The sequence below is a fragment of the Bidens hawaiensis genome, unplaced genomic scaffold, assembly GCF_021521415.1.
Source record: "Bidens hawaiensis isolate Kalapana, Puna unplaced genomic scaffold, B.hawaiensis_p1.1 tig00033828_1, whole genome shotgun sequence".
Taxonomy (NCBI): domain Eukaryota; kingdom Viridiplantae; phylum Streptophyta; class Magnoliopsida; order Asterales; family Asteraceae; genus Bidens; species Bidens hawaiensis.
Window position 1 is genome coordinate 163176 of NW_027495811.1, and position 12091 is coordinate 175266.

Sequence of the window (12091 nt, forward strand, 5' to 3'; positions counted from 1 at the left end):
GGCTCAGTTCAAGAAAATGGAAGTATGGGATTTGGTTGAAAAACCGAAAAATGTGCATGCGATAGGCACAAAATGGGTGTTTAAGTGCAAGAAAGATGAGAAAGGGATTATCATAAGAAACAAGGCGAGGCTAGTTGTGAAAGGATTTAATCAACAAGAGGGTATTGATTATAATGAAGTGTTCGCTCCTGTGGCAAGGTTGGAAGCCATTAGATTGTTTTTGGCGTTTGCTGCATATAAAAAGATGAAGGTATTTCAGTTGGATGTGCAGAGTGCGTTTCTGAATGGGAAAGTTGATGAGGTTGTGTATGTTGAGCAGCCTCCGGGTTTTCCTGACCCAGACTTTCCAGACCACGTGTACAAGTTAAGCAAGGCATTGTATGGACTACATCAGGCACCTCGTGCCTGGTACTCAACTTTATCAGATTACTTGCTTGAAAATGGGTTTGAAAGAGGGAAAATTGATAGCACGTTGTTCGTTAAGAGAGAAGGAAGCGACTTCCTGCTGGTGCAAGTCTACGTGGATGACATTATCTTTGCTGCATCAAAAGTCTCCATGTGTCAGGAGTTTGAGGCCGTCATGAAGAAAAGGTTTGAAATGAGTGCTATGGGTGAACTAACTTTCTTTTTAGGATTGCAGGTTGATCAGAAGAAGGATGGGATGTTCATTCATCAGACCAAGTATGTCCATGATGTGCTCAAACGATTCAAGATGGAGGACAGCTCTCCATTCGACACTCCAATCTGAGTCAATCACAAATTGGGTGCTGAGTCAGACGGTGATGCAGATGTGGACGCAACTCAATATTGGGCTATTATAGGTTCTTTAATGTACTTAACTGCTTCTAGGCCTGATATAATGTTTGCTGTTTGTCTTTGTGCTCGTTTTCAGGAAAACCCAAAGGAATCTCACATGAAGGGTGTGAAGAGGATCTTGCGGTATCTCAAGGGCAAACCGAAGCTGGGGTTGTGGTACCCGAGAGGAGGAGACTTGGAGCTAGTCGCTTACACAGATTCTGATTATGGAGGGTGCAATCAGAGTCGGAAGTCAACAACTGGAGGATGTCAGTTTCTTGGTGGCAGATTGGTGTCGTGGCAATGCAAGAAACAGACTTCGGTCGCAATTTCAACCTGTGAGGCAGAATACATGGCAGCATCCAACTGCTGCTCCCAGGTTCTTTGGATTCAACAACAGTTGCGCGACTATGGTCTGAATTTCTTACTTACTCCTATTTGCATTGATAACACAGCTGCTATCTCAGTAACTAACAATCCCGTGAAACATAGTAAAACTAAACATATTGACATACGTCATCATTTTATACGGGATTGTGCTGAGAAGAAACTGATTGTGCTTGAAAAGGTGGATACGCTTGATAATTTCGCTGATCTTTATACTAAAGCGTTTGACAAATCAAGATTTCAAAACCTTATCGAGTTTAATGGGATGATCAATCCCGAGTAGCCATGCTTTTCATGTTATATTAAAAAAATAAAATAAAATAAAAAAATAAAAAAAAGGGTTACTATCGCTTAAAATTATGTCGGTTACCACAGTTTGAAGGACATGTCTTAGGATATGTTTTGGTCCTCATTTCTACTTGTAGAATATGAGGATAGCCATTAACCAGATGACTGAAAGTGACCGGGGCGGTTTATGATGAGTTTTCTTTCTTTCGCTGAAAATTAGTCGATCATACTTAGTTAGAAGGACACATACTAGTATGTGGTCGGTCCAGCTGATCCATTGGATTTTCGGGATAGCCGTTTACCTGAAGACTTTGTTTTGGTCGGGGTGATAAATGTCAAAAAAAATTTTTGGGAAATGAAATTATTTTTCAAGTCTACTACTTCGTAAGAAGTACGTTTGCTATGTTAAACAGAAAATTAATCCAACCTTGGAAAATGATAGATATACTAACTTTGTGTGCTTAACTAGTGAAGTTATTAGGCTTAAAAGGCTTTAGGACAGTCATTGTATGTCATGGTAACTTTTTATGGTGCGTAAAAGTAGACGTGATACAAACTAAATCTACTTGATTTTACGTGGAAACTCCTTAAGAGTTTTGCATGTCTTCATATATATCTTTCCGAATGATAGGCAGAAAAGCGATTACCCAGTCATACACGAGCCCATGTGTGTTCTGATTCCCGTGAAGATAGCGTTTCAAGAAACTGCAGCGATCCAGATTCGGGACTTGCAGTTGGTTTACTACTCTGAAGTCTATGTAAATTTGTGAGTTATTAAAAAAAATATAAAAAAATAAATAAATAAATAAATTTGAGTTAATGAAACATTCTATAGCTGAAAATGTCAAGACTTCTCAATCATAGAGTAAGAAGGAGAACGGGAAGCAGATGAAGAGTAATTACAAACTTAATCAGACACTATGGGTCGAGGTCAATTCGGGGTGACTTGGGGAAAGCCAAATACGCTTTGAGGATAGATAGGAGGCATCAATATTTCTGAGTTGTTGCCCACTTAAATTTTGAGGCATAATTGAACCTAACTCGTATCACAGAAACGATGAAAACCATCTTAAGTTATTTACCTGCTTACAACCTGTTTCCTTATGTCATAATACAGCTAAACACGGATCTATGTGACAGTCACATACTTAGTATGATTCCTGTTTGGATCTTTTCTAAAACGTAGCAGTCCCTATCGAGACTGAAATTTGATCCCTTATACTTAAATTGTTTAAAGTTTTCTTTTTATGTAGTTGTATTTTTTTTTATAACAGGTTACTTGGACTTGATCGTGTCATTTAGTTCTTAAAGAAAAGCTTTATAACTTGATTAAAAAAATGTTAAAATTATAAGGTTAAATTTTATAAATATAGGCGATGTTGTTGAACAGGCGAAGTTGTAGATAACTTCGCCTAGGCTAAGTTATCCTTAACTTCGCCTGTATAACTTCGCCCCTATATAAGGATTTTCAAGAGTCAAACAGTTCATTATTCTCAACTCAGCGAACTTATATCCTCTGTTTTCACAGCGAACTTATATACAGATCCATACTTGTTTTCTTTCTTCGATCTCAAACCGATTTAAAGGTTGGTTGGGTTATTACATTGTATTATCCATTCATTGATGTTAATCTAAGGTTGTTTCGACAACCGGGTAATAACCTCGGACGACCGATCCTTAAACCCGATTTCAAAACTTGTTTTCACGTGGTCATGTACAACCTGGTCGTTTAGTTATCATTAATATCATGTGTTTTAGCCTCCTCAATCGTCAAAATTAATCGAAACATCGGATTTTAGAGTTTGAATCAAACTCACTGTCGCCCATTCATATTCAGGCGAACTTAAGGTTTAGGCGAAGTTATCTGTAACTTCGCCTGATGCTCAACTTCGCCTGAAGCTTAAATTCGCCTGAGGCGATGTTGTGGTGAGGCGAACTTAAAGTTGAAGCGAAGTTGTTCCCAACTTCGCCCCAACTTTAACTTCGCCTGGATCCTTTTAACTTAACAATTATTAGACGAACTTAAAGATGAAGCGAAGTTGTTCCCAACTTCGCCTCAACTTTAACTTCGCCTATACAGTTTTTATCACAACTTCGCTCATGGTAACAAGCGAACTTGTGTTATGTCTTAATGTTTATCTAACTTGGTTCGTTTGTTGCAGATATGGCTGCTGTTGCCGGTGCTGGAGGTGCTGGAGGCGATGACGGAGGAGACAATCATAGGCAATTCTTCCCGGGTCACAATATGTACATTACCTTAGACCCGGAAGCGAGCGGAGTAGAAGACTACCGTGAGATCATTTCTTTCCTCATTCGCTCGAGGATATTTCACGCAATCACGACGACTCTGCCGATATCCTTACCCAATATCGAGGATTTCTGGCAGACGGTGGAGTATGATGTCGTGTTAAGCCCCCGGTCATGAGATCAACAGTAAATAATCAAGAAGTTCAGTTCTCATCTGAACAAATTCGGGTGGCGTTACGCTTTGGAGAGGAGACTCGGGACGACCCGATTGACTTTGTGGCTCCGTTTCGTGATGGAGCGTTTCTGCGAATGGGCTATTCTGGTCCATTGGGCGATACCCAGAGACGGAAGGGGTTCCTGCTCGACCAGTGGCGCTTCCTCATGCACGTTATGATAGTATGCATGTCTGGGAGGAAGGCGGGCACTGACGGTATGGGTGCGACCATGCAGTCAGCAATGACTGCTTTGACTTATAACAAACGTTATAGCTTTAGTCAGATGGTCTTTTACGAGATCGACAGACAGAGGAGGGCGATAGCTCGGGAGCGGTTCATAATGTATCCAAGATTCATCCAGATGATCTTGAACCGTGTGGCTCCGAATTTGCCTCAACCACGCCCGATAAGATACGTGGAGAGTGTGAGCAAACGTATCTTTGCTCAATGTCGCATATCCAGTGCGAGGAGCAATCCTGAACTGCGTCCAAGGCATACTCCACTCTTCGGGTACTTGATAAACCCGGGGTATGTGCCAGCTCGGGGGGACGTGTTCAGAGACCCTCAACCACAACAGGCAGGAGCAACTCGTGATGTACCTACTGTGCCTGTTGTATCGGCTGAGGAGGATGTTAACCTTGATGCTGCATTTGGCGGCCAAAGTTTCTTCGACATGGATCGTTTTGATCCACATGAAGAAGTGCAGGTCTCTGCTGCAAAGGTGAGGGAAGTGATTGTGACTAGAGCAGCTACGACGGTGGCTGACTCAGATCTTGACGACGTTATGGATGAGGCGAGGAGGATGTTGGTGACTAGAGAGAGGACGTTGGGGAAGAGAAAGAGGACGGTGGATGATAGTGAGTCAGAGGAAGAAGAGGAGGACATACACAAGTTGATCAGACGTTCGAGACGTGAAAGGACAGGTGCTGGTATGGGAGCTGGAGAGACTTCACGTGTTATATGTTTTGCTCCATCCGCACTGTCAGGTATGTCAATTGTTCCTACTTCTGTACAGGTTACAAGCGCTGCAGATGTTCCTGTGGTGGCTACACCAGCTGTTGGCATCCCATCCATCACACTACAGACGACGACTCCGGAGATTGTGTCGTTACCACCTCCAACGCTTACTCCTTCAGAGGTGGTGGCACGGTTTGTAGAGTCGACGGTCGTCGCAACTGCAAGGTTGTCGGTCACGATACCACCTGCGGTTACGTCCACAACTGCTTCTGAAGTCTCGGTTACATTCGAGATCCCTCCTCAGTATACTCAAGACACATCTAACATGAGGTTTGATTTCGATGCAACCCTCTCAGACTCGGAGAGAATAGCTGCACTTGAGCGGGTCGTGGCAGAGCAATCGAGGATAAACTTTATCCAGACCCAGGCTATTCAACGCCTTGTAGCAGAGAATCAACTACAGTCGTCCCTCCTGGTTGAACATGGGCGTATTATAGATGCTATGAAGGAGTTCTTGGCATCTCAGGGGGAGACAGGCTGTAGAGGCGACGAGTTAAGGACGAAGAAAAGAAACGACAGAGACGATGATCCCAATGCACCGAAAGGTGCAGGTGGTGAGTTGCCAAGAACTACTCAAGCTCTTGGGACTTCCACAGCTCAGGGGGAGTCTGCAGGTGCAGTTGGTGGTGATGAGGTGGTGATGGTTGATGATGAAGATGATGTGATTGATGCGTTGAGAGAATTAGATGATGATATGCTAGAGGATGATGATGTGTTTGATGATGATGTGCTGCCGTTTGAGGAGATTGAGAAGATTGGCGCACAAATTGTGATTGAAGATGAGATTGAAGAGGGTGAGATAGTAGAAGAAAATGTTGAACACGAGATCCCAGATGTGGAGAAAGCCAATATGGGTACTGAGATGGAAAACGATGAGACTGAGTGGGAGGAGCAGCCTAGGTGGAAGGAAGGCTGTGCTCATTGGTTTATTAAGACCAAGAAGCCTGCTGTTCCAACCATGTTCAAGAAGAGTTATAACATCAAAGGCTATGCTGAGTCGAAGAAGGGAATTATCTGTTGGATATATGATGAACAGATAAAGTTGTTTGTGGTGAAGCGTTTTGATGGTATTCAGTACTTCAAGAGAACCTTGAGATCTCTCAATACATTGCCAGAATGTGAGGTGAAGGATTTGGCTAGGTTGGGCCTGTTTAATAGAAGTGACGACAACATGGCAAGAGTTATTGGGAAGATCGTGTGGAAAGAAAGCATAAAAGAGAAGAAGTTTGATTTATTAAAGCCACAAAAGGGAAAGCTCGTGGAAGATACAGAAAGGGGAATGAGAGCAGATGGCAAGCCATGGATGGTGATGAAGTACAAACCGATCCGATGCATTAAGGAGGTTCCAATGAAGACTATGCCTCAAGATGTGTTGAAGAATCTTAAATGGTGGTATGTTGATTGCCAGACTGCTGAAGCCGTGATGGAAGACGAAGACGAACAAGAAGTGCTGAGGGTGTATGATCCGATGCATCTTGTTAACTTATCGAAAGCTGATTTGCAAGTGTTGAATGAAAAGAAGATATTCTATATTCCTGCTTGGAAGGACGAAGCAAGGAAATATCAGCGAGTAGTCACGGTATGTGTTAGAGAAGGAGTGCATGCGTGAAGATACAGGATTACAAGACAAGAGCTTAAAGATCGAGATATGAAGCTACTGCCAAGGGGGAGTCTGTTGGTGCATAAATGTCAGTAGTTCATAGTCTAGTGTCTGTAATTGAGTCTGTATTGTTATTTATGTTTTTGTTTAAAGCGAAGTTGTTAACAAGTTCGCCTAGGCGAACTTGTTGAACAAGCGAAGTTATGGACAACTTCGCCTGAACATATCAGGCGAAGTTGTCGTGTATTTATATATAGGTTACGGATTGATTAGTAACGAGTTGTTCAGTGAATCGTGTGATAGTTGTTAGCAGTTTTGGTTAACGAGTCTGTAATAGTGATATCGTATCACGTGTTCGGTTATCAATATAACGTGTTCGTTTATTGTATCGTGTTTGTTTGATTTGCTTTCTACACTCGTAACGATCTACGCAGGGATTCCGCACCTGAGTAGAACGCGATATCTCGTGTGATCCGTCCAGGGAACCTACAACACTTGATCTTATGAAACCTTTGTTGAGGAGTTCTTGCAGTTGGGACATCAATTCTTTCATCTCGGACAGCGCTAGACGGTAAGCAACCCCGGGAAGATCCTCAGGGAACACCTCTGGGTAGTCGCACACAATACGAACATCTTTCATTTCTTTCGTCTCGGCCGTAGCATTGACAACATACGCCAGTTAGGCACCGCACCCTCGCCTTAACAAACCTTCGGCTTTTATCATCGAAATGACATTAAGCCCAGAACTTTCCTTATCACCATTAACCGTCACCGCACTACCATCCAAGGACCTTAGCTTTATTATGCTACTCTTACACGCTATCTGAGCTTCATACTCAGACAACCAATCCATTCCCAAAACTACATCGAACCCTCCTAAGGTCATAACATACAAAGTAACAGGGAACTCATGTCCCTCTAACTCTATCTTACAATCTTTAACCATTCTCATTATTTTAACCGAAGTGTCACTAGCGGTTTCTACTATAAGGGCTTCAGACACTTGACAACATTTCATTTAAGCTAGTTTACTAAATGGTGTAGCCACGAAAATTTTATTCGTACCCGAATCAAATAATACTGAAGCAGAAATACCGTTTACTAAAAAACGTACTAGCCACAACATCTGGAATCTGTTTAGCTTGTTCCTGAGTCAGCATGTAGGCTCTAGTCCTAGGCCTAGCTTGATCACCATCCTTCTTCCCACTTCCTCCAGCTTCACCCTCGGTGCATTCTCTAGCAAAGTGATTCGTCTTACCGCACTTGTAACACGTGGGTTTTGTAGTACAATCTGTAGCATAATGCCCCACCTTCCCGCACTTGTAACAAGCATTCGTACCAAACTTGCACTCACCAACATGACTCTTTCCACACTTATAGCAAACCTCCGAACTCTTACTCCATCAGCACTCGCCACCGTGTGCCTTGACACAAGTCTTACACGACTTCTTCTCCCACACCCTCCGTTTCTTGTCTCTAGGATTCCACAACTGAGTATCGGATCGTTTAACAGGGGCGGCCCACTTCTTATCCTTCTTCTCTTCCGCCACCACATCATCTGTCGACAGATCATCGTAAACCATTTTCGCGAGTCCTACAGCAGAATCAAAGGTACCAGGTCCACTAGCCTTGACCAAAACGCGAACATTCTGCGGCAGTCCCCTAAGGTAACACTTGATCCGCTTGGCCTCAGTGTTTACCATGTCTGACACCAACCTTGACATGCGGTTGAATTTAGTGGTGTATTTGCGGTGTGTCATCTTACCCACCTTCAGACTCAAGAACTTCATTTCAACCCGTTCAACCTGCGCATCCAGAAAAAATCTTTTCATCACCGATTCCTTCAGATCGTACCACCTCATAGCTTTGATCTCTTCTGGACTCTTCCTCTACTCAATTGACTCTCACCAGTATATTGCTTCATCACTGAAAGATTGGGTAGCATAACCCACGGCTTGGTCGGGACGGCACTCGCTAATGCGGATAACCTTGTCCATAGTGGTTATCCATTGGAAAGTAGCGATAGTGCCTCCCAAACCAGTTAGCTTCGGCGGATCGTAACCTTTGAATGACTTGTAGTTGCACCCACCTCGGCCTCTCTTTCGGTCATCAACCTTCACCGATCGAACCTCGCTCGAGTCACCCTTCTCTCCTTCATCATCTTTCTTACTCTTCTCCCCAGACTTCTCAGCAGACCTTTCATGATTCATGTTCTTCACAGCAGTTGCTACACCTTGGGCAATGGCAACTTGAACGGCAGGGTCAAGTTGATACCCTTCGTTGTTACTCGGATTTCGACCAGATGCACTCCCTTCTCCCTCTGTGTTAGTGGCTGCTCTCACAGAAGGTTCTCGGACAATGCGTGGCCTACCACAACATCCTGTACGACCTCCTCGCTCAACGGTCTTCCTTTCTTCAACCATTTGTACTCTATAAGGAAAACACAAACGCCATCACTTAAGGAACCATTTAGTACAAGGATAGTAAGGCTAACAGGTAATAACAGTGGCCAGCTGTGATTAGCTGATCATGTTACTCTCCGTGTCCTATACACTTCCCTTTGTGAGTTCACTTGTGCTAGTTCTACTTCTAACAGTTAGACAATCAAACAGTTCATATCATCATACTCTCTTATCCCTAGCACTTAAGCTAGCATTCATTCATCATTCTATTTTAAATGTGAATTTAATCACATACTTTACTTTTACTAAGCTTGCTTGTGTGACACATGGCATTCTTGAATTGGCATCTTCTTTCTTTTCTTACTTAAATTCCATTCTCTCTTAGAGTCTAAGCATGTAGGATACTTAGATCAATCGAACTTTGCTCTTATACCAACTTGTAAGACCCCGATCCCGGTGTCTCACTTTAACGTTGGATTTACTCGTAAACACAGTTTTAAATATCATAGTTAATTAAAACTTTTGCGGAATAATATAAAAGTCAACCATTCATTACAAACATCCATAACTTGTCATTTAAAATCATAATATAAAACATAGTATTTCAAACATCACGACAAATCTTCAGATGCCAGCATCTTCCATCCTGCGATGTGTCCCACTCAAACCATCAGTCTCAATCTGTTAACCTGCGTGCATACTAAAAGTCAGCTACGCTGAGTGAGTTCTATTTAATCATACAACATTCAATACATTCATAACTACGTACTTCCATACATACTTCATACTTTCATAATTCGTTCAAAATATACAAACTTACATTCATACTTTATTCTAAACTCTACTTCACATTATTCTATTCTGCCTCGGATATTATTAGGGTTCGGTCCCTTTTTCCCTCGGATATTATCAGGGTACGGTCCTTTTTCTGCCTAGGATATTATTAGGGTTCGGTCCCTTTTCTGCCTTGAGTATTATTAGGGCTCAGTCCATTTCTGCCTTGAGATTTATAAAGGGCTCGGTCCCATTTCTACCTCGGATATTATTAGGGTCCGGTCCCTTTCTTTTGTACCTGGCTATCCCTTACATTCCTTCAGAACATATATACATGTCATTCGTACATTATACATAACATTATAACTTGACAGTACGTGCAATATTCGAAGATCGTTCACGTACCGACAAGCAATCATTCATACTTTATTTACATATCGTTCGTATCTTCAAACTATCACCCGACGGTACATGAAATATCCGAAGATCGTTCAAGCACCATCAAGCATTCATTCATACATAATCATATAAGGCATACACTTACCACTTAAGGTAAGTGTATTAACTAATCACATCGAGTATGCACACAGCCCCGAAAACATAACAATGAATGGGACTAGAAACTCACTTGAACTCGGTTACGTTCACCGTTAATTGTTATTCCTTTCCTTAGCTGTGCACGACTAACTGTATAACAATTACACGTATCAATTAACTATCACTACCCATATCGCGTTTCTAGTCTAATTATAAACCTCAACGAACGGGGGTCCGGGGGCAACGCCCCTGGCAGCCGGGTTCCAGGGGCGGCAGCCCCTAGCGGGGTCCAAGGGGCAGAGCCCCCAGCTGGGGTTAAGATGCCAGGTCTTCTTGGAAAAATTTTATTTTCATTAACTGTCTTAACACATTTTCCATTAGGATTTCATGATAATATTTTATTGTTAACCTCTCAATCCTTTAAGATATCTTATATATATTAATAAAGTTCAAGGGCTATTTTGTAATTAATTCATTCTTTCTAAGTCAAGGGACAGTTCTGTAATTCTCTCAAAGTCTAGTTCATTATTCTGCTTTTTTAACGAATCGGGATTCATTTGTTACTTCTTTCTTCCATAACGAATTGACTAATTCGTTACTTCATAACGAATTGGCCTTTATAGCGAATTGGTCCTTATAACGAATTGGACTTATAATGAACCGGACCTTATTCATTTGGTCTGGTTAATGAATTGAACTTCTTACTGAATTGAACCCTTATAATGAACCAGTCCCCATAACGAATTAGACATTATAACGAACTGGTTTTCATATCAAATTGGACCTTAACGAATTTGTATACGAATTAAGGCTAGTTCGTTAGGCTTCCGTTAACGAATCACCCTGACGAATTACCCCTAGTTCTTTAACTCTCTGCTAACGAATTAGGTTTGGGTCAGAATGTCAGAACATTCTCTGACATCCTCGTACGCCGCCTTTCTGGCGCCGGAAAACCGCGATTTCGCCGGAAAAACGAGATCTGACTCGTATTCCACCGTTTTTCACCGTTTTTCGCCCTGTTTGATCCAGATCTGAGCTAGGGTGACCCTAAACTCATCTTTGGTGTTTATACCCGATTCCACCCGGATCTCGTGACTTTAAAGGTTTAATGGTGTCGGCTCGCCGTTTCGTGACTAAATCTAACGGGTTTGAGTTCATACAACATCATACTATCATTATCTTGAATCGGGATCGGTTTTTTATCTTGGTTCGGCTAGAGAAAGGAGAGAAATTAGAGAGAGAGAGAGAGAGCTTAAATGTGTGTTTTGGTGGTGAATGGAATATGTGTGAAATGAATGATTAAATGGGTAATTAAGGCTTATATAACTATGGATCATGGGCTTAAGACCATGGTCTTTCCCTCTTTCCTTCATAACCCAAGTCCATAAACCATTCCCTTTAACCCAACACTAGCCCGACTCATAATAACTCATATTTTCATTTTATTAACCAAACTAGAAAACGGGATGTTACAATCTAGAAAAACAAATGTGATGGAATAAGAGAAAGAAAAAATCAAGGCTTTACGCCTAAAAGAAAAAAATTCTTTTAATAGAATTACAAGTTGTGCACAGCAAATAGCGTTATACAATGAGTTGTTTAACACCATAACTGTAAATTCTGTACAGGAAGACGAAAGTCTAAAAACAAAATCTGTTCCTTTACAAATGGCTAAAGGTAAAGAAAAATCAAGTCCGTTGATCCCTGATGCTTTGGGAAAAAGCATACTTACGGAAAAAGATGAGGCACAATCATCTTCTAGTCCGGAAGCAAAAGACTCCGGTAAATACGACTCAAATCCGTTCGCGGCTGATAGTTTGCCAAAAAAC